Source organism: Anabrus simplex, chromosome 2 (assembly GCF_040414725.1).
Source record: "Anabrus simplex isolate iqAnaSimp1 chromosome 2, ASM4041472v1, whole genome shotgun sequence".
NCBI lineage: Eukaryota > Metazoa > Arthropoda > Insecta > Orthoptera > Tettigoniidae > Anabrus > Anabrus simplex.
This window is the reverse complement of record NC_090266.1, coordinates 121,536,829-121,563,522: the sequence shown is the minus strand read 5'-3', so window position 1 is coordinate 121,563,522 and position 26,694 is coordinate 121,536,829. Positions and strand designations below refer to the sequence as shown.

The window sequence follows — 26,694 nt, the reverse complement described above, 5'->3', positions numbered from 1 at the left end:
GAAAAAAAAAACGTCGGACGTATTTCTGAGGGCAAGGCATAGGAGACTGATCTTGCAGCCCAGGCTCTGCGTCTCTCTTCCCTCGACCCGCCTCACGCGACTTGCTGATGTATGTCCGATAGGTGCGGGGACCGGGGGATAGTGTGCTAGGCTTCGCTCCGTCAATTCGCCTCGGCTAAAGAACAGCCATGCGTTACTCATCGTATATACTTCCTCACCTCATACTTCTGACTTAATTATACAACCTGTGACAAGAAAGTTCGGTTTACTATCAACATGGATGAACAATGCACGACAGTGACCTTACTGTCGTTCGAAATAGTCCCCTCCCATAACTATGTACTGCTGAGATCGGCGATACAGGTCCTGGAAACTTTGCAGGAAGGCTTCCTTTCGGATGGTGTTCAAAAGCCTCGCCACGTTTCGTTGGATATCAGGAATATCGTCAAATCTCTATCGAAAAAGGTGATGAGCATCGTTTTGATGCGTGACTTTTCGACTCTGACCTCTTTCCGACGAGGAGATCCCGGATAACGCCATTCCATGCTTTGCCGTTTCGTTTCAGGGTCGTACCTGAGACACCAGGTTTCATCCTCAGTGACAATACAGTTCATGAAATTTGGTGTCTCATCCGCCGTTTCGACAAAATCCTGTGAAGCCTCTAAACGTGCCTCCTTCTGATCGTCAGTCAAGTGATGTGGCACAAGACGAGAACACGTTTCCCCTCTTCCCTAACTTCTGGGTAACGATTTGTCGCACGGATTCACGGTTAATCTGCGGTTCATCCGCTATCTTGCGCACAGTTAATCGCCGATTGTTCGTGATTAGTGTCCTCACCTTCTCACTGTTTTCCTCACTGACGGCGGTCACCGATCTTCCGCTAGGGGGGTTGTCAGAAACACTTTCCCGGCCTCCTGGAAAACGGGCGAACCACTCGTACACACACTTCAAGGGCAGTATTTGATCTTCATAAACACGTACCAGCATCGCATGCGTTTCTTTCGGTATCTTGCCAAGCTTAAACAAAACTGTACATTGATCTTTTGGTCGTTCATGTTCCTTTTCGCAATTCAGAACCAACGCACTAAACACTCACTGTGTCAAACATGTCTTACACGGCACGCACACGATGCTCAACTGAACAACGTTGGGAGCAGGTGGTCAAAACTTGCTGCTATGCAGGTGCAGCGCTGTGTCGCCAGTGTTGCCGGATCGACCTTTCCGACTTCATTCACCGAAAATTATCACAGGTTGTATAAATACAGTGTGTTGGTATTTCACTCCCGTTTACTTCTACTTGTACATTCGTGTAGGAAGACACCGCAACTCCTGTTATAGGAGTAATATAGTTTTCTTTCTTATAGGTAGATCTGTTAAAATGAAATGCAGTCTTTCAGGTGTAGTGTTCTGTTTTGTTGTTTACAATCGAACCCGTGATCGTGGGTCGGACACCACCACTGATCTCCCGGGGAAGCTAATAAACCAGTGAACGATGGGTACGGCCGCTGTAAAATTCAATTTTTTAATTTAATGATAATAGTGCATGACATGTGTATAGCTTGGTGGTGACCTAATGAGGATGAATGAATGGCGAAGACGTCATAAATACCCAGTCCCTAAGCCAGGGGAATTAGCAGTACGACGAGGTTGATTCTGAGGATTGAACCAGGGCCATCGGACCAAAGGCAAGCATTCTATCCATTTATCCACAAAGCTGGGCTTTAATTTGTTAAACCTTAGGCTACCATCTCCACTCATCAGGTGTTGAGTGTTGGCAGTACCAAAGGCCAGGGCAGTAGCTTGTTAAGTAGCCGTGACAACACAGCAGGCTTCTCCTTTGGCTATTGGCTGCAGCTCAGAACTCTTAAGGGTTGACGTTCGTTAAACCAACCATCAGAAGGGGGTAACCTAAGTCTAGTGGTAGTCAACGTCTCGATCCCAGCCTATCCCACAAAGTGGCCAGGCGATAAGCTCAACCTGACTTTGCTTTTCAAACCATTCCTGAACTAATTGGGACGTGTGGTTCGAAGGCAGTTCCTGCTGAAGTTGTGTAACACCGGCGGGATGAATAATCCGCACGGAAGGAACCATAACATTCACTAAAACGTGCACATTTTCCCTTCGGCGAGACGTTGCTCCATTCTGTGTAGCATTCCTATCCCGCGAGAGCTCATCCAACCCCAACACGCAACAGATGCACGGCCGTAGCGCCGATGCCCGTCCACTTATGCTGGATTGTTTCGGGTACGGAAAGGGTGAAACTCGCGTACCGGCCAATCGTTCGTCGAGGAAAACGTGCTCTCGTCGGAGAATACGAGATTCGACCAATCACGTAGCACGTTGTCATCGGCAAACGCAAGGCGGTACACCCTCCGCTCATCGGCCGGCTTTTGTTTCTAAGCCGCTCTCCGGGATTGTAACTCTGCCCCATTCCGGCATCTCAAGGCCGTCCTCGATCTGACGAGAAAATGCGGGGCCTGCCGTAGCTGCACAGCAATTGTTTTCATTTATTTGATCCGTACGATTTCCGTCAAAGGTGAAGTAAAATGCCTTCCGATGTATGGATAACTACCTATGTGTATAGCGCTCAATACTGCTTATCTATTCAGTTTAATGCTGGAAGATGTTTCTGATTCTATGTGTTTAATGTCCTTTCAGCTACCAATGGCGCCAAACTATGGTGAAGAGTCGGAATTTTGTTTTGAAAAGAGGCTCTTTAACGTATCAGCAAATCTACTGACCTCGGGGGCAGTTGTCTGGTAAATATACAGCCCGCAGACTATTTAGACCCTTAAAGAGCACCACGAAAGCCTATGTGATTATACCGAATTAGTAAACGCCGATGGCGGTGCGGTAATGAGGCTCGCTACGCAAGGTGAGAATTGAGACAGTTTGCAATTTTTTATCACCTAGGAACAAAGTGCTATTACACGAACGGGGACGAAACCATTACTTCTTGCAAAAACTATGCGCAATATATAGTGTTATATTTTACATTTTTTAAGTTTTGATAATGGCGGTAGCCTGTAGTCGTTTATTTTCCTTGCGTCAGTATGAAAAAAATTAAGGTTCAGATTCAGATTGAAACGAAAACTTAGTTTTGGTAAATCGAGATAATAGATTCTGTGGTGAATACAGAAGTGTGAGTTATCCGAGTCTTGGAAATTTAAGATAACAGCAAAAGTAACTGACGTTGGTCAATGCGGATCTTAGTGTTGTGCAGTGTTTTTAATGTTTTGCTTTTGCTACTATGTTCTCTGCCTGTATCCGCCTACTGTCCCTGATATGGCTCCTCCATGGTGAGCTTTCCTTCAATGATTGTACAACCGTTCAAAAATAGAATGAGCGCACAGTATTGTATGAGTTCCTCGCAGGTACACTCTTCTCTGAAGCAATTGAGCCTATAGAGAGATACTTCTTGTGGCTATTCACAGTGTTTATATCTACGTAGGAGGTGAATTACACTTTCAGAATAATAAAAATGAAGTGTGATAATATATTAAATGCGAGGAACACACAGTGCCATGCGCTCATTTTTTTTTGTGGGGGATGGTTGAGGTGACCATACACACATGCATTCATTCATACATAAGCTCACCGGACACAAAATCAGTCACTCCTGCAGAAATCATTACAAGCATCATTTAATACCGTGTCACTAGATGAAAACCGCCTGGATTCGGTTAGGAAGTGAGTCCACAGGGTTGTGCCTGTACGTCGCATCCAGGTTGAGCCACTCGCTGAGGATTTGATCACGCAGTTCCATCAAATTGCGGGCATGCTGATGTCGGAGTTTTACCCGCTGTTCCAGCATGTTCCACAGATGTTTAATGGGGTTCGTGTCATGTGATTTTGCAGGCCAAGTGAGAGGTAATATGGTGGGTGAGTATTCGTTAAAAACCAAGCACATATTTTGTCCAGCCCGATGAATTTTGCTGTTGTCATCTTAAAAAATCGGGGTATCAGTAGCATACTCATCATGCAGATGTGGACTGAGAGGCTTCATCTGATCATCCAAAATGTTTAAATAAACGTATTCGTTCATGTTAGTGGTCAACTGAGTGAGCGGGCCCAATCTATGATACGAAAAACACCCCCAAAACATCACAGACCCACCTTCGGCTTGAACCTGACCTTGCACACCTCCAGGATGAAATTCTTCATTTGGGCTTCGTTGCACTCGACGACGTGCGTCATTGGAATACAGGCAAAAACGTGATTCGTCAGAGCACATTATGTTCCGCCAGTCAGCTTCTGTATACGTTCGATTATTTATAGCCATTGAAGACGCGCAGCGTTATGTGCCTGTGTTAGCAATGGCCTCTTGCGAGGTGACCGACTTCAAATGTTCACTGCATGCAGTTCCCCTCTCAATGTTCTCTCACTAACAGGTAGGGATGTACCTTCATTCACTGACTGCAACATTTCCTTTTGAGTTTGGAAGCGATTTTGATTTACAAGCTGTGAAACGCGTCTCTGGTACCTCTCACAGTCAGTCAGGATCTTTCTCCGACCACATTTCTTATGTCGTGTTACGTGGCCACGTATAGTACACCACTGCTTATAGACACGTTGAACAGTCCGCTGCGGAACACCAACAAATCCAGCAACTTCACGCACCGTATGACCATGGGCACGGCAAAACACGATTGCCCGTTTTTGTTCTGTCACATCCTCACATCTACCCATGTTGACGTACACAGTCCGCTTGAAACATCGGGGTATCAGTAGCATACTCATCATGCAGATGTGGACTGAGAGGCATCATCTGATCATCCAAAATGTTTAAATAAACGTATTCGTTCATGTTAGTGGTCAACTGAGTGAGCGGGCCCAATCTATGATACTCATTGCTACTGCCTTATTCTCACGTAGAGGCAGTGTGCGTACAGTTGAGCTCGGGACTCGTTCGCTGCTCCATCTGTACAGGCTTAACGATCCATCTGTGCGTGCGCACTAGGGTGACAAATTGTTTGTCCGGTGAGCTTACATACATGCATATATACTACTGCGTATCCAGTCTTTATAAGATATTTGGGAAAGGTTGTTTGAAAAAAAAAAAAAAAAGATTACTTTCATAATGCAGCCTATATAAACGTAGATTGGCCGTGTTGGAAGGCCAACGGGTGCGTTTCGTTGCCATGTCGCCTTCACAAAGATTCATGTTTGATTCCTGTTAAAATTTACGATACGAAAAGAAGCAGTTTGGTTACGAGTATACAACCACAAGTTTTATAGCAGTATTTATTTAATATTAAACCATACAAAGTTGTTCAAACACTGTTACATACAAATTATAATAATAGCTTGAGGCATGACTTTTTCGCATTAATTTCTGTACGATTTCGCGAGAAAGTTACACATTTTCGCGTTATTTCGCGAAATAGATCTTGCGTTATCGCTGCTATCGCGTTAATTTCACTTTAATGAAATTCTAAAATTGATCATTAAAGGTTTTCATTATTGTGGTTTTGAATTATTTATATAAATGGTACATGTAGCCTATAAATTACTAATAAACGTCCAATATTATTTTATTATATTCCAGATTACGATTACATAACATATCACTGGGCCTTCCTACCCAGTCTTGTGAAAGATAACATAGCATACGTTACGATGGAGCACTCTTTCATTACTCGTCTTTGGTCATTGATAATCAAATTATGTTTAGAAAAAATCTCTCTGCATTATCGGATGAACAGGGAACCGTAATAGATTTTAAAACAGAATTTTCAAAATTCAGACAAAATTCAAAATATCAGACTGGTTCAACATTTTACAGCCAGACAATTTTTATCCTTTTACACCCATTGCCAAAACATTTCTATAGTTTGATTGAATTACATTAGTTGGTTGAAATAACTAATTCAAAAGTCAAAATAACATGTTAGTATCAGGTTTTTAATTTTGTTTACTACTAAGACACTAAAATTTTGAAGAGGAGAGTTGCTTCACTTTTTAACGAGTCACTAAATCCTTCAATAATCTTACTAACTAGTTCACCAACATGACCAGAAGCAATTACATTCATCCTATCCTTCAGTTCTGTATTTAATGACGCCAGCCAATGAGAATATGGATAACCTTCTAATTCGAAAACTTCTGCAATAAACTTGCAGTTTTCAAAAGCAAATACTGCTAGGAATTTTACCAGGTTGGAAAATCGTGCATCTTCAATTTCTGTCAACTAATTTACCATGGGAACTATTGTTGGTGACAATTGTTTGAAAAATGACTGAAGGATATCTCAATATCTCAATTTGTATGTATGTAAGAGGCTGTTTTAAAACAACTTTCCCCATCTCCTGAACACAGACTTGGGATACAATGAAAGTGCCATATCTGGGAAGCTTTCGTCTAGATGTGAAAGATCAAGTTTGACTTTTCCTTGACATGTGAAAACAGTTCTTTGTTTCCGGCACAACGACACTAAGTTCTTTCAAATTCATTTGCAAGACATCAGCGAACAAGCTGAATTTATGAGCCCAGCAAGTGATGTGAATTAAATGTTCTCCCGTAACTCCAACAGCTCTCAACATTTTAACATATAGACCTACGGGACAAAATCAGTTATCACATAATTTATGTTGTCATGGTTAATTTCAAAAGTACCACTCAGGATTGCTTGAGACACGTTCTGCTGTTCGGCATCTAGAAACACCCATTCTAATAAAAATATTTCCTGTTCAGATACTGGATCTTGAGTTTCGACCAAGACTGCACACACACAGTGGCCTGACGAGTCGGTAGTTGCGTCGCAGATTAGAGCTTATTCCATTTTCCCTTCCAGAGACTGTTTTATGCTTTGCTAGTAGTTCATTTGCGTAACGTGGGACGTATTTTGCTTCCTTGCTTGGCTTTGAAGTGTTTAACAAAACAGTATGTTTATGAATGCTGATGGCCTATCGGTTTACGACCACTTTTATCTCGCTATCAGTAATATAAAATTTTTAATGGGGATATCACCCGATCAATCAAGTGGAGTGTAAATTTTAACCTCATCTAAATGTGTGTACTCTAATTACAACCTCACGAACACTGAGCAGATCGCAGCGGGTAACGTTTCTTGTATAATACTTCAGCTTAGAATAAATGAAAATCTGCGATCTATGAGAGAGACAGAATTCAAACCAGAGCCTTCTGTGAGATGGCAGAGAACTTCATTTTAGCAAGAAACAACTCAAGATTAACACAATCGAACTTCCTGGGGAGAGTGAACAACATCCATACCTTCAATGGGGCGGTAGTAATGTTATGACCTCCCACAGGTGATAGGGTATTAGAAAAATAGTCTCCAGTTAAATATTCACGAATTTGCTCATATGGTAAGAATAAACTTCAAAGATATTTAGTTCTTTTTCCGGGTTGTTGTTTTCTGTGCAGTCCGTACATTTTGCCGACGTTTCGAATACATTGCAGTATTCCTTATCAAGGCGACTGAAATACCCCTACTCGATCCGAGGCAATCAGTCTCCCAGGCAGCAATATTGCCTGTACAGAAAACAACAACACGTTTCAACCCGGAAAAACAACTAAATAGTTCAACACATCGTGGAACCTTCACTTCTAAGATAATTAAAATAGCAACCAACCAGTTCTTATCTAAATCTACTATATCATGCCTTTTCCGGCAATCTACTTGAGGTCGGTGACAATTGAGTTTTTTTAAATGTGACAACTCGACCTCTACCACGTTTAAGAATCCCTGCGGTAAACGACTGTTGTTATTGTGGTTTATGGATGTTTACGAATGTGACATTACTGTTCCACATTTTCATAATATTGTACTTAATGTGTGAAAGATGTTCTATGTTTTTACTTTATTTTTCTATCCTCAGAGACATCAGACCAGAATTAAACCCGCCGTAGCTGCTTCTGGCACCCCTAAGAAGTGGGAGTGCGGTATTGCAGCTGACTGGAGTAAAACGTGGGGGCACGTGGTATGTAATTCACCTCTACTTGCAATATTAGATGTTGTTTTAAAAAACATTTAAATATCATGCATTGTGCATAAAATGCAAAGAACTCCTTAAAAAGTCTGACATTAGCGTTATGGCACCTCCTTCAGTAGTTTTTACGAGAGAAAAGGCGCAGTCTTTCCTGATTGAATACTTCTTAAATTGGACTTAAGTGACAAATGAACGGAGGTAAATTCATCAGTGGTGCTTTATTCATTCAGCCAAGCTCGCCATGTACACCAGGCGTAGGTTTCAGCACCATATTGTTGAACAACAGATAATACTTCTGAGTCCAATGCATAACAGTTCAGTTCAAAGTAGTTGTGGTCGTCTGACCACCCATGGGTATAGTTTGATGAATTTGGTTGGGCCCGTCTAATACCGCAATCTAGTGTAATTCACCATAGAAGTGGGATATAGGCATATTGAAGTACAGTATTCTATCAGGTTTCCAGATTTTGCATGATGGTAGAAATGTCTAGAATCCATTTGTGTCTACAATTGAGGTGGACTTCTAATTTTTTGTAATACCTATACACACGTTATACACAATTCAGTCGGTTTACTGCATTGATTTCCGGCGAACAATTGTTGTAAATTTCCTGTCATTGGAGCGATTGCGTAGTTCCACACTTTCCACATCGTCATTGTATTTCATCTGTAGTATTTGCTCCGAGTTTAATGAATTTCTTAGTGGGTGAACCCACACACCTTGTTAGAGGAGCAGGTACTTAGGAAATCAGTTTCTGTTGCATACATTTTAAAAATTATGGATGCTGTCTTATCTCCAGTGACATAAGGAACAAGAAATTGTGCCAGGTTTGCTGAACAGCTCATCCGGAGATATTCGTGATGAATAACAGAATACATGACGCCCGACACGACTGCTATCGTACCACTGACGAAGGTAGTGTAGTAAAGAGTCAGTATGGCTTTTAGCATCTAGAATAGCAGTAGGCATATAGGTAACTCGGAGCGTTATGTACAAAACATAGTGCAGACATTTTTTGAAATGTCTGCTGAGCAAGAAAAGCAGTTCGCCTACATCCAGTAGGATAACGCCACTGCCTATACAGCTGATCAGTCAGATCGTTTGGAAAATAATGAACACGTGTGAGTGTAGGCATGCACAAGGAACAGTGTTTAATTCGACATAGCGTGTGATCCTCCTGTAGCTCTTTGGTCCTTGTAGCAAACAAATGCCAGTCCGGAAGAAATGTCCCCCTTTGAAAGCAAGAAATTCACGAAATCTGTTATCTCCATTTCCGAAAAAATGTGTTATTTCTTGTTTGTTGAGATGCTTGATAAGTTGGTAGTCAGTGGGTGCCAGATGAGCTCTGCCGAATAGATATTCTTGCCTTTAGTACCTATTCGTGTACAGTTCCTGTTGGCATTCACGAATGTGGGGTTAGCCGTTATCATGACGTGTAAGCCAACATTGATTTATAATGCAGTCTTGAAGATTACTCTAGTCCAGCCATTGTATCGGTCACTATGCTGAGGATATTTAGGCATTAGAATTCCAGTTTGGGTGGCTTAAATAGACATTAAAAATATTAAAATAGGCACTGAAACAGATGCTAACAAATTCTGTATAAACCTGTATTAATTTCTTATTCTTCCCCGGGGGGCTAGGAGGCGCTGAATATGTGGACTTTGTCCTATTTTATGGCAATAGTGTGATGCGGAATATACAGTAAAGGGGAGTGTGTTTGAACAAACACAAAGACCCAGTCCTCGACTCAGAGGAATTAACCAGACGAGGTTAAAATCGCCGACACGCCCCGAAATCGAACTTGGGATCTTCTGAACCGATGGACTCGACGCCGGCCATTCAACAAAGGCGCCATACTTCGTATATTAAGTTAATTTTTTAAACTTTGAAGTATGTCTTGAACAGTGTTAAAATACGCGGTTTAGTGTGGTTGGAAGTACCAGTTTGTTACTAACCTTAATTCACTGAAGGCGGAATGCAACTATACTGAAACAACTTACTCTCCAGCTACATAACAGTCGACTAGTGTGCAATTCTCAAGGTTTTCTGATGTAAATTGGTCTCGTTTCAGTCAGGATAATTATTTCTAAATCGAGAGTATGTCCTATCAACTTTACAAGACGTGATCGTACTATATTCTCCCCCGACCAACGAGGTATATCGAAGTAAAAACCTAACGTTCTAGGTGCTTAAATAGGCATTTGTTGGAAAATAGACGGTAACGGTCAAATTAGGTACTTACTGGCACTGCAAATGCCTTTTATTCGTCATTATTTAACCTAAAACGGATTGTTAACTTCCCGCTGCATCTTTAACCGTTACAGGAACAAATGTACATTTTTAGGAAAAATCCTCAGCTTACTGATCACATAAGGTTGTCGAGTACACACTCCTCATCTCTGGTTTCAATGCAATGAAACAGAGGATGTTTACTACTGAGGAGGGTACTACACATCTCTGAACGGCTTTGATGATGATAGTTTATTAGTCCGTGTGTCTGTCTGACTCTACCTTCCCAATGTCTTGGAGATATTCTGAAAATGGTTGGCTCTAATACTCTGTTCTCTTTGGGGAGATCTCAGACGGCGACACGAAACTTTGCTTCTACATTTACCTCCAGAACGTCGTTATCCAGAACGGTGAGTCGTACTCAGTCCACCTCCATTTTGTAAGCTCGTATCTCCGGAAATATACTTCTAAAATTACTGGTACAGAGTAAGCTCAGATGTCGCCTCATCGACACCTTCTTTGATCTGCTCTTTCGGTTCTCAACCCATGGATTGATTTGCAGCAGTCTTCCATTCTTCTCTTCTTTAGGCCTTCCTTTTCGGTTCCATGCAGTTAGCACATTCCATCTCTGACATAATTTGACTCTTGCGTTCCAGACGCGGCCTTCCTCGCAGATTTTGCCCTTCTATGCAGTCCTCTACTATTGTTGTTAACATTGTGTTAGGGCACAGTAGATGGTTCTTGCTCTAGTGAAACCACATCATTCGTTACTCTGTCCATCCTGCTCATTTTGAGCATTCTCCGGTAGCACCAGGTTTCCAAAGCTTCAAGTCTCCTCCTCTCTACTGCCACCACTGTCCATGTCTCACAGCTATACAAGGCAACACATCGAACATATGCCTTCATCAGTCTCTCATTTTCAATCTAAACTACCCTGACCCAGTCCCATTAGCCCGAAAAACAATTATCGGCACACTTACGCCTATCTTCAATGAATACCTTGCCATCATAGAAAAGTCTCACAATAACCTCGTAATGGTCACTCCCCGTCGTAATCCATCTGTCAGAACCATCATCGAAGCCTTAGAACCAACAAATATTCCCACAACCACCATCATAAATCCCCTCTACAATAGCTCTAATCAGCAAGTCATCATCGAACCAAAGACCGTCAACCTGCAAACCCAAACCTCCCCACCCTCTCCCACCAAACCAGCAGTCAAACATATCTCCACACAAGCCACACCATCCACAAAAGACTTCCAATCCCAAACCAATCACATGTCCCAAGTAAATCATATCCCCACTCAAGTCACTCCACCCACAGCAGATTTCTTCATACAAGTCGATATCCTCTCTCCCAAACCAAAAGGAAGATCCAAAGAAGTTCATACCACCACTCCTCAAACTACTGATTTCACTATCCAAACCACACCTCCCATAGCAGATATCTCACTACAGACCTATTCCACAAACCAAGACGCTCAATCCCAAACCATACCAACCTCACCCCCCTGCTCTGCACATACATGGAACTATTCAAGCCATCAATCACACAGTTTCCACTCCCACTCAAACCACCCCACCACCCAACGCTATTAAGAAGAAACACACACCGAACCAACAACCTACGACTCAGCAACCAACCACCCACAACCGCCCCCACACCCGTCCCTCACCTAAACTTCACCCGCCACTACCTCAACCAACTCTAACAATATTATGCTATAATTGTCTCCAACTGGATCACCATGCTGCTAGCTGCAGAAATAACACCCGCTGCAATAGATGTGGCGGTCCCCATCGTCACACTGAATGTAAGGTGCTACGGGATCAGGCGAGGTGCGCGAACTGCCAAGGTAGGCACGCGGCCTCGTTTCCTGGATGCCCATACTTCAAGAAGGCCAGTATGGCTAAACACAGGGCACAAATACATCATAAACCTCGCTCAAACCCAAACACCCTCACAACCACACCACCGCCGCTATTTCCCGCCCCCGCACCACCCCCGCCCAAGCCAAGATTAACCAAGATCATCATGAAAGTTCTCACATCCTATGCTTAACACCACCCCCTGATGCCTTCTCCCCACTCTCAAGCCACTGCCCACACTTAACATCACAACTATTAAACACTACTACTATGAAAATAGTAATCACCACCACCATCATTAAAATCTAAATGATGGTGCACTGGTCCCGGAACGAGAGAAGGTGCGACTCACGTGTCGATATATTACGCTGCTCTTTCAAATTAACACCCGCAATTAATTTACGCGACAGTGAGTTCGCGAAAAATCGGCGGTATTGATCCAGCTATAGTAAGCAACATTGGGCGCGGTCAGTACCTGGATGGGTGATCAATCAGGTCTACCACATACCGCCGGCCAAATACTTTAAATAACTGTGCCAGCGATACTGTCCTTCTCAGATAAGGGTTCGATGACCATAAGGCACTACTTTAATGCTCTTTAAATTCCTTAAAATCACGCAATCCTAAAATACAAAGTACTTAACAAATTTAAACAAGTTCCGTTTTCTCTGTCTCTCTTCCTTAAGTCACTTCTGTCTTTCTTCATAAATACAATACTATCGATAACTATCCTTTCTATACTTAAATTTATTATGGAATTTCTTAGTTTGAAATTGAATTAGAGATAAACAAGGTTTTATTTGAGTTGAAAGCGTTTTTGGCTTGCGTTACGCGGCTAAATCTCTCTCGTCTACTTCGACCTGTCTTGTTATTCTACTCTCCAAGTAAGCAAATTTCGTCACTTCCTCCAAAACATAGTTATCTAGTTTGACTCTGAAGGGCGCATTTCTGTCCTGCACATTACGGACCATCACCTTTGTTTTCAATCTGCTGATCATCATACCGTACTGGGCGGTGAGGAGCTTCTCCATTTCATTCAGTATTTTTTGTAAATCATCTCTGTTATCTGTGATGATCGCAATACTGAAAAACCTTAACGTGTCAATCCCCTGCCATTCACTTTTACACCCACTTGCACTTCCTCTCTTACAATATCTACAGCTTCTTGAATGTATGCGTTGAAAAGTAGGAGACAGGGAGTAGCCTTGTCTCATGCCTTTCTTTATCCCTGCTTCATTATTACTAGTGACATTTCTAATGATGGCTCTTTCGTTTTTATACAAGTTAAAGATTGCCTTCCTGTCCTTGTACTTCTCTCCTACTTTTATCATTATCCGGAACATGACTTCCCGGTTGACATTATCAGAAGCCGTTTCAATATTCCTTGCCTTTCCTATTCTGCTTCTTAATCAACAGCCTTAAAGCTGGGATTGCTTCTCATTGCGGACGGCTAATGTTACTTTTCTCTAGGAATTGTATTTTGCCAGCCCCTCTGTGAAAAAGGTATAAGCAGTTGTTTGTGTGTTAATACGGTACGAATAGTAGAACTTCTTTGAAACTTTCTAAGACGCTGAGTTAGGTGCTCGCCTTCTTTGTTAGTTTTTGATTCCCCGCAAACACTATCTACCAAAAAAGTGATTGGCCGAGCTGGATAGCTGCAGTCGCTGAAGTACGGCCAGTATCCAGTATTCGGGAGATAGTAGGTTCGAACCCTACTGTCGGCAGCCATGAAGATGGTTTTCCGTGGTTTACCATTTTCACACCAGGCAAATGCTGGGGCTGTACCTTAATTAAAGCAACGGCCGCTTCCTTCCCACTCCTAGCCCTTTCCTGTCCCATCGTCGCCATAAGACCTATCTGTGTCGGTGCGACGTAAAGCAACTAGCAAAAAAAAAAAGTGATTGGGCACCTATCCACAATGTTTGTTCGGTGGTTGTCACCCCGTTGATCCCGCTGCGTCACCTCGTACGGCTGTAACAGCACCCACTCTGTCCATCATGATCTCGACGAATGTATGAGGGACTTTCACTGGGATTCGTCGCCGTTCCTCTTGCAGCCATTCCGAGAGTTGGACAATGGATTTTGGCCGCAACTTCCGAGACCCCATCTGGCGGTCCAATTCGTCCCCAAGGTGTTTTAATGGTCGGGACTCTAGGCGGGGCAGTCCAGTAGGGGAACATTGTCGTCGGTATACCACTGCATAGTAGCCCCCGAAACACGGCATCTAGCATTGTCATCCAGGAAGAAACAATGGTCCATTCCGGAAACACTCCGCAATGTTGGGAACATTTCATTATCCATCATGTTACCATATGCCTCTGTATTCATGCTGCCACGGACAAACAACACCAGCGGTCTCGCGCCGAAGTACGAGAAACAGCCCCGCACTATCCCTCCACCACCTCCATCGAATTTTCTGGTTGGCACTACACACTCGGGCAGAAGCGTTCTCCCGGTAGACGTCACACTCATACTCGTCCATCGGACCGAAATAATGTGAATCTCGACTAATCACTCCACAGAACCGATTTCCACTGCTCCACCTGAGTCATCGAGCTTTGTCTTTCGCGATATGAGGCTTTTATGTCGCTGCTCTCTGGGATATCAATGTTACAATGCAAAGAGATATCTCTGTTGCTGCGTGAAACTCCTATCGGATAATAGCCATCGGTGGTGCTTTTTTAATTTGTTTAATTTTCAGGGTTCTGCGATTTCTGTCGGTAAAATTGTAGGTGGTCCAGAACGTGCACCGCAGGGCGAATGCTACTATTGATTTGGGCTTATTTAACTTTGCTGCAATTGCTTAGGCCGATAGCTCTGTACCCAATTACTTTTTGGTAGATGGTGCAGCTGTTTAGTACTGAAGTGTTCAAATGCCATAGACGATTGTCTCGTGTAAGGATCACGTGCTGCTATTATTATTATTATTATTATTATTATTATTATTATTTTCTATGATATTCGAGAATTGTATTACTTCTATCATCCATAGTGTGATTTTTAAGTGTTATTTCTACTTTTACCGTTATTTGTTTTTGTAAGCCAAGTGACTTATTTTGGAAAATGTTATTCTGAAGTTCACGATGATACCGGTTCGCTGCACGTAAATTGCTGCCATGAATTGGGAAGCGACAGCGAAGAGGGTTGTTGTAGACCGTGTGCTGGTTTGTTGTGCCCAGTTTGTACTGCATCTTCGGTAGTTGAAAGAAGACAAGTCGTCGCTGTGCAAATGAGCTCGTTCCTGCCTTCATTTCTGTAGCTGGAAACAGTAGAGCGGGCAGCAAAGTTTGGCGACTTCCAGGCGAGTTTCTTTTTTCAAAGAAGGGCGTTTTCTGACTATTCTCGATGGCATTACGCGCTATGAAGAAGATATCTGATGATTGAAATACAATTATTTGTATTCGCTGTTCAGGTCTTGCCTGCAGAGGAATGTCCAGTTCCCGTTACGTCTGTCCTGACGCGGCTTTCAGAGTCGCTCGTAGAAATAGATTGCTTCCAGACATTTATTATGGACCTCCGCTAATACATTTAAGGCCTTATTATTTCCGTGCAGTGTTCCATTAATAACTAACTGGTTTAGCTAAGCGTAAAACACGATATTCGTGGAGTCACGGCTTGTCGAATTTGGTAGTCTTTGAAACGGGTTTCCATTATTTTTCTCTTTCAACTCCAGTTAGTATTCTTAGCAGGTGAGATTACCTTTCCTTAACTTATTCCATTTCCTTCCCCACTGAAGTCGCTTGAGCAGTAGGCTGATCTGTCCTGAGCGGAAGCGACTGCAACCTTCAATACGTTACTCGTTATGGCGGTTGAGCGGTCAGAGTGTGAAGTTACGTTGAAAGATAAATTGACAAAATAAACTAAACGAAAAGAAGTATAAACCACTTCGAGAATGCCCATTATTGGGTAAATATATACTTACAATATTGATTTTACTATTGACTACTCTCAAAATATCCACACCGTTAGCATCTATAAGAAAACAAACTTATCCGGATTTAATAATTCCATATAATTCATGCCTTCCCTTCCAATTCATATCAGCTGCTTTCCATAACATGATTCATAGATTACTTTCTGTATCATAAAACCGATCAGATTTCGATAAATTTCCTCAGATCATTAAAGAAATGACCACCAGTAAATAATGGCTATGAGACGATTCTCATTGCCAAATTAGTAACTCGGAAAGAGAAGAAGAAATTAAATATTATTTCAGTGTACTCATCACTCTTATCATGAGAAGAAACAGTAGACAGTTCTGCCATACTACGGTTCAGTTTCTGAGAAACTAGGAACTCTTCTACAAAGGCAGGGTTATTAAGTAGCGGTTAAATATAATTCTATTTTTTTTCAAAATTATCGAAAACAAAGTATAGATCAGAAAAGAAAAGAGGTGCGGTAGTGCAGTTCGGTGACTGCAACTCAGTTTACGTTTGTCAGACAAAAAGAAATTTTAAAATCAGGACGAAAGAACATACCCAGATTATGAAAATTATATAAGTCCACAGAGTCGCAGTTCGCCAAACACCTTATAAGAGACACATCATTTCTTCATTCCGGATCAATATTTTGAAGCCAACGGCTCCATATTAAATTCTTTAGAAGTAATAAGTGTGTTAAAAATAACCAGGAAACATGCATGAATGAACAAACGTCTTTCTTGATTTCTCTGTGATTAATAAATGTATAGCTTCGCTGGGCTGAGTGCCTGAAGCGGTAGAGCGTTGGCTTCCTGTGCTCAAGTAGGCGGGTTCGATCCCACCTCAGTCCGCTGGTATTTGAAGGTGCTCAGATATGTCAGCCTCATGTCGATAAATTTACCGCCATGTAAAAGAACTCCTACAGAACTAAATTCTGGCACTTATGCGTCTCTGAAAACCGTAAACGTAGTTAGTGGAACATAAAACCGATATTATTATTGTTGCTGTACAGTTCCACTCGTTAACTTATTTCCGCTGCTCGATTTTCCTTCGTCAGTACCTTGTGCTTTCACATTGCAGATGGTGTGTTCACCGTTAAAACAATAATATTGATGTACCTTAGTTTGTAAAACTAGGTATATGGAGTCTCTGCTTATGGTATGAGGATGACTTTGAATAAAGTCGAAACTTAAGTTCCTGGATTGGAGTAATTTGTGGTAAAAACATTTATCATAATGAGTTAATACCATAACGCCTCGGCTACAACCATTGACTGTTTAAATGACAAGTTTAAGTAAATGTTAATTCCAAACTAAATATAAGCATATGCAAGTGGTTATTAAATATATTTACGAAAATCATGCGTGGATAGCTAGACGTAGTGTAGCATAGCTAATTATTGTCGTATAGTTTTATAATTGAAACATCACATGGATATACGCACTTAAGGAGCGTCTCGAGTCAAACTTCATTAGCACCTTGAATCGTCTTAAGTTAGCAGGTAACAGTTGTTTAGTGTCCTTACTGGAGTTAACTCTTGACGTCAGTTCACACTCATTGGTTGAGCATTATTAGGCTTTTCAGCACTTTTTGACTCAAACTTCTTTTCATTAATTTAATGGACTTACTTTCACGAAAGCTTACACGAACGGGTAGAGTGATGAGAGGTATTAATGCAATTCACAACCCTGGTCAAATATTCTGGGCCGAGCTGAGTGGCTCAGACGGTTGAGGCGCTAGCCTTCTGACCTCAACTTGGCAGGTTCGATCCTGGCGCAGTCCGGTGGTATTTGAAGGTGCCCAAACACGACTGCCACGTGTCGGTAGATTTACTGGTACGTAAAAGAACTCCTGCGAGACTAAATTCCAGCACCTCGGCGTCTCCGAAAACCATAAAAGTGGTTAGTGGGACGTATATCCAATATTATTATTATTATTATTATTATTATTATTATTATTAAATATTCTGGAGTTATTTGCTAGGTAGATCTTGTTTAGAATAAGGAAAGTTGGGCTTTAAAAGTTCATCTCCCCCACTTCCCCTGCTATTTAATTGTAGGAATGTTGTAGCAGAAATTAATTCGAATTGTTCTTTCTTTCATGCCATGCATTTTCCTTCTTCTGGCCGTCACAAGATTCGCTCATCTATACATTTCTTAATTTTTCAACTTCTCACTGCTGTCAGTTCCGTCTTTATCTTAGGCTGGGTAGACCTAATGAGAAATGCCTGAAGTATTAGTTCAAGTTGGAATGCAATCTTTTCCACTATCACATTAAACACATTTTATATTAAACTTATATTCTTGTTATATTTCAAGTATTCAACTTCTGCCTCTTCATTTTATAGTTTTCCAATGTCTCAACTCTTTTTTTCTATATACTGTATATTTTTGGAACATATTTCTTCTGCTTTCTCGCGCTCTTCAGCTCTATGGTTTCTGTTTCTAAGGAAATATCTTCCGACTCTAAAAAAGTAATTTGCCTATCTTTGTCGATGTTTTTCTTAATTATGACCAGTAATAAAGTGACGGACCCAGGCGGCAGCGCGTCGACCTCTCACCGCTGGGTTCCGTGGTTAAAATCCCGGTCACGCCAGGTGAGATTTGTGTTGGACAAAGCGGGGGCGGGACTGGTTTTTCTCCGGGTACTCCGGTTTTCCCTGGCATCTTTCATTCCAGCAACATTCTCCAATATCATTTCATTTCATCTGTCAGTCATTAATCATTGCCCCAGAGGAGTGCGGCAGGCTTCGACAGCCGACACAATTTCTATCTTCGCTGCAAGATGGGGGCTTCATTCATTCCATCCCTGACACGGTCACTGACTGGTAAACAGATATTAGGTTTTCAGTTTCAATAAAATGACGGAAGCCAACTACTCGGAGTTGTATTTTGAAAACCCTCAAATGCCACTCACCATCTTGAGTACGAAGGACAGCGATTAACCGGCTGCGCTACTAAGATTGCTACACTGGTCTCAAACGTGTTCTTGTGTATTGGAGAGATTGCAGTGTACCCCCTGTGGGTGGGGGACGCAGTAACTAAGAATACACCAACGGTATCCCTTGTCTGTCGTACGAGGTGACTACAAGGGTCCCCAGGGACTCTCAACTTGGGAGCGTGGGTTGGCGACCACGGGACCCTTAGCTGAGTCCTGACATTGTTTCCACTTGCTTGTGCCAGGGTCCTCACTTTTATCTATTCTGTCCGACCTCTGTTGGTCAACTCTTGTGTTCTTTTCCGACCCCGACGGTATTAAAGCATTCGAGGCCTAGGGAGCCTTTCATTTTCACGCCGTTCGTGGCGCTTTTCTTTCTTTGGCCTACTTCATGTTTCGAAGAGCGAGATCCTTTTTTTATGCCCTGTGGGTGGGGGATGCAGATGAATACATTCACGTTATCCCCTGCCTGTCGTAAGAGGCGAATAAAAGGGGCGACCAAGGGATGATACTTTTGGAACCATGAGGCAATCTGTGATTACTACCATTACGCGATGAACACCATGGGTCGACTTCACTTGCGATTAGTACTACTACATGTGCCTGGTTGTGCTCCCTCTTAGATCAATAATCACTACTGCCTGAGAAACACGTACCACTACTGCCTCCAGCTGGGTCTGTGATTGGTATCAGTGGGGGAGGTGTACTATGGGAGTTGTACCATAATAATTATGAACAACACCATAGGTCTCTGTTGCCTGTGGGTGGTGCCATAATGTATGATACACCGTGGGTCTGTCCGTCTCCGTAGCGTAACGGTTAGTGTTATTAGCTGCCGTCCTCGGGGGCCCGGGTTCGATTCCCGGTACTGCCAGAAATTTAAGAATGGCAGGAGGGCTGGTATGTGGTTGAAATGGTACATGCAGCTCACCTCCAATGGGGGTGTGCCTGAAAAGAGCTGCACCACCTCGGGATGAGGACACGAGTTTAATTTTAACCGTGGGTCTACATTGCCTATGATTAGTACCACTATGTGATCAGCACCATGAGTATACGTAGCCTGTGATGAGTACCACTTTGCGAGGAACACCATGAGTATACGTGGCCTGTGATTAGTACCGCTATATGAGGAACACCACGGATCTAGCCACACCCGTGATTAGTTGAGGAACACCAGGGTATACGCTGCTTACGAGTAGTACCCTTACGTGATGAACCTCATGGATCTGCATTGCTTGTGAGTATTACTCTCACGTGAGGAACACCCTGGGTCTGTGTTGCCTGTGAGTAGTGCCGTTTGTGTGACATACCCTTTGTCTATATTACCTGTAATTAGTATCACCATGTGAGGAACATCATGATTCTTCGTTTCCTGTGATTAGTTCTACTACAGGAGAAACATCATGGTTCTGCTTTACCAGTGATTAGTATATTATGAGGAGCCGGAGACCTGGGTTATGGACCCCGTTGGACAACAAGCATCATCCCAGAAAATGAGGCATTGTGAATCGGATGCACTGATTGTTTTGGATTTATGGCCAATTTTTCATCACAATTCGTTTTATATTCTAGTCACTGGATACATTTTGAAGCTTTAATTATCGTTTCATTTCGTTGCACCTCGTATCATTTAGGGGCCGATGATCTACCTGTTAGGCCCCTTTAAACAACAAACATCAACATCATCATCATCAGGTTGCAGTGTGTCTAATGTATCGCAGAGCTGCAGTTATTGTTTCAGGCAAATTATCGGTCGGCACCGGGCGAGTTGGCCGTGCGTTCAGGCAGGAGCGCGCAGCTGTGAGCTTGCATCGGGGAGATAGTGGGTTCGAACCCCACTGTCGGCAGCCCGAAGATGGTTTTCCGTTGTTTCCCATTTTCACACCAGGCAAATGCTGGGGCTGTACGTTTATTAAGGCCACGGCCGCTTCCTTCCCATTCCTAGGCCTTTCCTATCCAATCGTCGCCATAAGACCTATCTGTGTCGGTGCGACGCAAAGCAAGAAGTAAAATAATAACAATCCAAAAAAATATTGCCTGTCGTTTCTCTGTTTTGATTCCTGAACTTTGTCTTGTCTCGTAGATTGGCTGGAGTTCTCTTTCACCATCTTCGGGTTGCCGACAGTGGGGTTCGAACCCACTGTCTCACCGATGCAAGCTCACAGCCTCCCCTGTGCGTCGGTCGGGATTCGAATTGTGGCAGAGCGGGCGAGTTGGCCGTGCTGTAGAAGCGCGCAGCTGTTAGCTCGCATCCGGGAGATAGTGGGTTCGATCCTCACTGTCGGCAGCTCTGAAGATGGTTTTCCGTGGTTTCCCATTTTCACACCAGGCAAATGCTGGCTGGGGCTGTACCTTAATTAAGGCCACGGCCGCTTCCTTCCCATTTCTAGGCCTTTCCTGTCCCATCGTCGCCATAAGACCTATGTGTGTCGGTGCGATGTAAAAAAAAAAAATTGTGGCAACTTTGATGGGAAGCCAGTGACAATGCCACACGGTTATCGCTCCCTTTCGGACGTATTATTAACGAGGAAAGGTATGAGATTATAAAGTGTTCTTACCAACGTGTTAAAAGGACAGAATACGGAATAGGATTGTACAGCCGCTCAAAGAAGAATGAGCGCATGCTATTATAAAAGTTCCTCGCAGATTTATTTTTCTTAGAAACAGTTGCGTCTATAGATGTGTATTGTATCTAGAGGGTTTTCATCTATATGACAACTGAATTATATTTTAATAATTAAAATTAAGCCTGGTAAAATATTAAATGCGAGGAACATACATTGCCATGCGCTTATTCTTTTTTGGTTTTGTAGTGACTGTATGTATGTTGGGTATTCAGCCCGAAGGCTGGTTTGATCCTCTGCAGCTCCGCCAACAGCTGTCTTATATAGCCTAGGCTTCACTGAAGAGGCGTACTAGGGAAATGAGGAGTGAGGTAGTTTCCCGTTGCTTTCCTCACCGAGCCAGCCGTTGCTATTACATATCAATCTGCCAAGCCCACTGAAATGCATGCCCCAACCGACCCTATGAGCGATATTTTCACACCATTCATAACAGGGACTGGCTGCATAAGCAATGGTATTACTAGCATCACTCATAACTCAGTCACTTTCATATTGTCAAAGCCAAGGTTGAGACTGAGAGGGGTCAATGAAAGTAACAAATTTGATATAGCCCATACCAGAAGACATAGTGCACTGTAAACACTACATCTCGCCAGCAAAGGCATTTTTAGTGACTATAAGTTAGGAAAACGATAGCTCGCAACATAATGCGTGAAAGTGTATCAATGGATTTGATGGTTATTTGAATTATGACTACCATATTTACCATGTAAACGATCAAATGAGAATGAAGTCGAAACATTTTACGGTGCACTGCATGTCTGCATGTACTAGCAGTAGTCATGGTCAACAGCAATGATAATGCAGTGCTAGCTAGTGATATCAGTGCCAGAATTGGAAATTAAACAAAAGGCAATAAGGAGGTAATAAGTGTATGTGGAGAAGATAAGGAAGCTGGCTGGAATTAAATTCGATTACCGGACTTTAGTGCTAATTTTTGCGAGTTCAAGCAGAAGGTTGTTCACCACCACATAAGGAGAGATAAGGATATAAATGTCTTTACGTTCAGGAAATCTATAGGAATTTATTCTTACCCACTTCCCACCAGCCCAATAATGGAATCTTGCCCAGGGTTGCGATGTTCATGTGAATATTTTGTCCTTGACACACTGTCGTAAAGTTGCCGTTCTGTAATTAGCTTCCGACGTCTGAATAAGACCTTGCAGACTCGCTAACGGCGAACTCTACGAACAATTCATTACCGAGCTCCAAATTTGGGTTTAAATATACTAGACAGTTTCGTGTTGTGGGTTCCTGTAGTCACGCCCTAGTTCGTACACCATGTACAGTGGCTAAATGGTCTAGGAAGTGCCCCCGAGGGTGGGAATACGATTTTCTATGGAATAGAAACAGCGTGGGATTTCCTTGGAACTGTCTATGAACAAGTTATATACTATTCTCAGTATCAAAGGATATTGCTTACTTCTGACAGATATTTGAACAACATAGGTCATAGAGCGGACAACAAAAATTGTAATGAAATCGTGAGTGTGGAAGTGAAGAGGATTGTAATACACTACTGTAACTTTAAAGCAGCAGGAATAGACTAAATTCGACTAATTTGGTGGAAAATATTGGGAAGGCAGAGGTAAAAATGCTTCCTAGAGCCTTAGGATTTGCATAGGAATTACCTTCTGATTGTACGAAGTTGGTTGTATCAACCTACCATTAGGGAAACGGGAAAGATTGCAGCTATTATCGCATCAGTTAAGGGGAGGTATGACTGAATTTTTCAACTTCCAGAGTTTTCGTCATATAATTACCAAATTTTAACCCCTTTCGCAGACTGTTGCTGGCATCTAATGTTTTAATTTATGATTTATTAACTTTATTAGTTTTGTATTTAAAAAGTGGTGGCATAAAAAAGTCCCTTGCAACAAAGTGTTTGTTTGATCAAGCTGATTTTTAAAACACACATAGTTAAGATGCTCTTCTTTCCAGAAATGTTTAAACTCTCATTTTATATATTTAAAAGAAGATTAGGATTAAAAGTTTGAAGCTACCTATCAAAAGTTGTATTAAAAATCAAAGCAATTCAAAACCCAGAACTAGATTACATAACTATACCCTTAGCAACAACCTCACTAAGTTACTACAATATGTGATACGAATTGCATCGTAAGGAGCACTTTGTACACAGCAAAACATTGAAAAAGAGCAATGCGAGAAAAAGGCAATTTAATATTTACTTACTCAGAGCTGCCCTACTCCATATGTTTCTCCCTCACATCTCCTTGTGGTTTCTTCCTCAGATATATTCTGCCATTTTACATGTCTCCTAGTCATCTTCTCCTGATCACTGCCCCTCTTCTGTGCCCGAACAATACGTCGAACATCTTGTATCTTGCATAGAGAAACTGTGGTCTTAGGGATGGTCGGATTTCTGATAGAGTGAAGGGTCTCCAGAGTGTTGTAATGCCCCGTATTGAATTTTGAATAAATTCGGTCATACCTCCCCTTAAGAAATTGCTTTGATCAGTATACCAGACGTTTTTCCAAGCACTTCGGAAAATAAATTGTGATCAGTGGTAGACTATAAGTTTGGTGAAAACTAGTGTGATTCTGCTTAAGTTTTCGAAGACGTTTGGATGAGTACAACGATAAATATAGAACCTATAATTTTCTGTGTTACTTATTTTAATAACCTATTTTTCAGTCTTATCATTATGTTATCAAATTCCAAATGAAGCATGAGCAGGCGAACAGTTTAAAATGTCAAATCGCTCGTTAGATCGCTAGATCTCCTGGCAATCGCGCACAATAGCATAGCCTATCCTTAGACAGGAATGAGCATCGATGGTTTAAATAAATGTTACGAAACGAAAATGAAGACGACGTAGTATGTGATACGGAATGATTGGAATAATTGACACACAAAAACAAGCGCATAGAGAGAGAGAGAGAGAGAGAGAGAGAGAGAGAGAGAGAGAGAGAGAGAGAGAGAGAGAGAGAGAGAGAGATTATATATCTACGTACACTTTAATCTCACGTTAAACAGGACAAAGTGGGCTATATGTTTCAGTTGTCAAACTAAACACGGGAATTAATTCTTAACTAGAGGACCCGTGCTGCTCCGCTGTATTCTTTATAAATCGGTCAGATAACATGTCTTGATGTAAAATTGCTCCGTGTTCTGCCTGGGGACTTAATATTATTGAACATTTACTTTTAAAATTTATATTACCAGTTAATTATGTGTGGAGTGAATTTTCGTAGATGTCTTTATTGTGACGATGCATGATATTTTACGAACTTGTGTTTTGTTTTACAATTTATTTTATGTCGCACCGACACAGATAGGTCTGTTGCAAAGATGGGATAGGAAACGGCGTGCAGGTGGAAGGAAGCAACCGTGGCCTTAGTTAAGGTACAGCCCCCAGCATTTTCCTGGTGTAAAAATAGGACCACGGAAAACTACCTTCACTGCTACCGACATTGGGGCACGAACTCACTCGCTCCTGAATGCAAGCAGACAGCTAAGTTACCCAAACCGCGCAGCCACTAGCTTGGTTTTAACGAATAGATATACACTAGATATGATGTAAACGATTCTTGCTGCCATTCGGACAGTCACCAATCCGCTTAGCGAACCCGAAAACAGCACGGGAAATACTGTCGGCAAACCACGAACCCACAACTGTTTAGAATTCCCATCACGCATATGGCCGACAGTGGACCAGCAGGTGGCATTGAAATCCTGGCGAGTGCTTTGGCTAATCGGAATGCTACATTTTTCTTTAATACTTAAAGAGAGCCCTGGTGCAGTTCTTTTCAGTTGACGCCCATTACGACCTTGGGTTTCTGTGAGGATCGGACTCTACTAGGATGAAACCTAATGCGAGAACTGTGCCAGACAATGTATTTTTTGACGTGTAGACTTTAAGCACTCCTAATTTCCTGAAATGACTTCAAACCATGGATCGTTGATGATTATCATGATGATGAAGTTTATCGTGAGTCCTAGTACATGTTTTCAAGTTGATGCACATGGGCGTCCTACGTGCTTGGGTGTGTGGTGGTTCAGTCCGTTTGTCCTTTGGCTGGTGATTACTACGGTGCATTTACGCCTAGAGTTGGATATTCCAGCAGATAATGTACTGTATCATCGGCCGCTATCCGTTTCCATGGCTGTTTAGATGCTGGCGTTTGGTCCAAGGTGTCCCGGATTCGATTACCGGCCGTGCGAGGATTTTAACTTACGTTGTTCTCTCTTTTGACTTGGGGTACCGGGTGTCCGTGTCTTCTTCAACATTAGATTTTATCCTTGGTAGGGCCCTGTCCTCACAGACGCGCAGGTCGCCCATGTTCCCAAACTCGAAAGACAACAGTGGTTGGATTTCCATGCGTCAGGACGAAATTTTGCAGAAATCATCCGTTCATGTGTGGAATTGATCGCGTATGAAGGTACTACACCGCCAATGGGAGCTTACCCTGTAAGTAATGTGTATATCGTCCATATAAATGGGATACTGATGATCAAAGGAAGCATTTGTCAGCATACAAAAGTGCTGAATTTATCAGGACTGGTTTTTATGTTTGTCATTTGGTTTTGGCCGGGGGGTTTAAGGCAGGATGCCCTTTCTGAAGCCACGTGATTTTTGAGACGAAAATCTCAACCTAGGGTCGACCGGAATTCGAAACGCAGCTTCTGGTTGGGAAGCGAATAGCTAAAACACTGACATAATCACTCCCTACGCCCCCTCCATAAAATAAGATGATGGTTGCCTAGTTGTACTTCCTCTTAAAACAATAATCACCACTACAGTCATCCTTCAGAAAGTGAGTCTGGGTGGCTCCAATGACCCCACAAATAACAGCGATAAGCTGTAGAAAGTTTGAAGTTTTGTTTTTATGTCTGTAGTACTATTGCCGCAAATGGAATTTGCAGAATGAAATGGACGTCAGGCCCTGGTTCAGTCACCTTTCTTCGTGCTACTCTTCAGGACCTAGTATCTAGTCCTGTTCCCTATGTTAAGCAACATGTATGTGCTGGGATCCACTAATCGCTCTCCCAGCAACGGAATGCACTACCCCTCAAATTCTGTTCTCCGATGTAAATCCCGACAAATAGCGCTTCATCAGCAATATTTCACTTAGACCTACACCTCGACATACTGTACACCGTCAAAAAAGATGACGTTTCCTGTCGAGCA

General features: G+C 42.3%; 1 protein-coding gene across 3 annotated transcripts in view; it reads left to right on the top strand.

Moving 5' to 3' along the window:
• The window catches only part of Spec2 (CDC42 small effector protein Spec2), a 485,439-nt gene that overhangs the window by 275,420 nt on the left and 183,325 nt on the right, over nucleotides 1-26,694 (top strand). For all 3 annotated transcript variants that reach the window (XM_067140341.2, XM_067140342.2, XM_067140343.2), the window contains one exon: nucleotides 7,842-7,943. The gene's annotated coding sequence lies outside the window, so the exon portion shown is untranslated. The remainder of the gene's footprint in view (nucleotides 1-7,841; nucleotides 7,944-26,694) is intronic.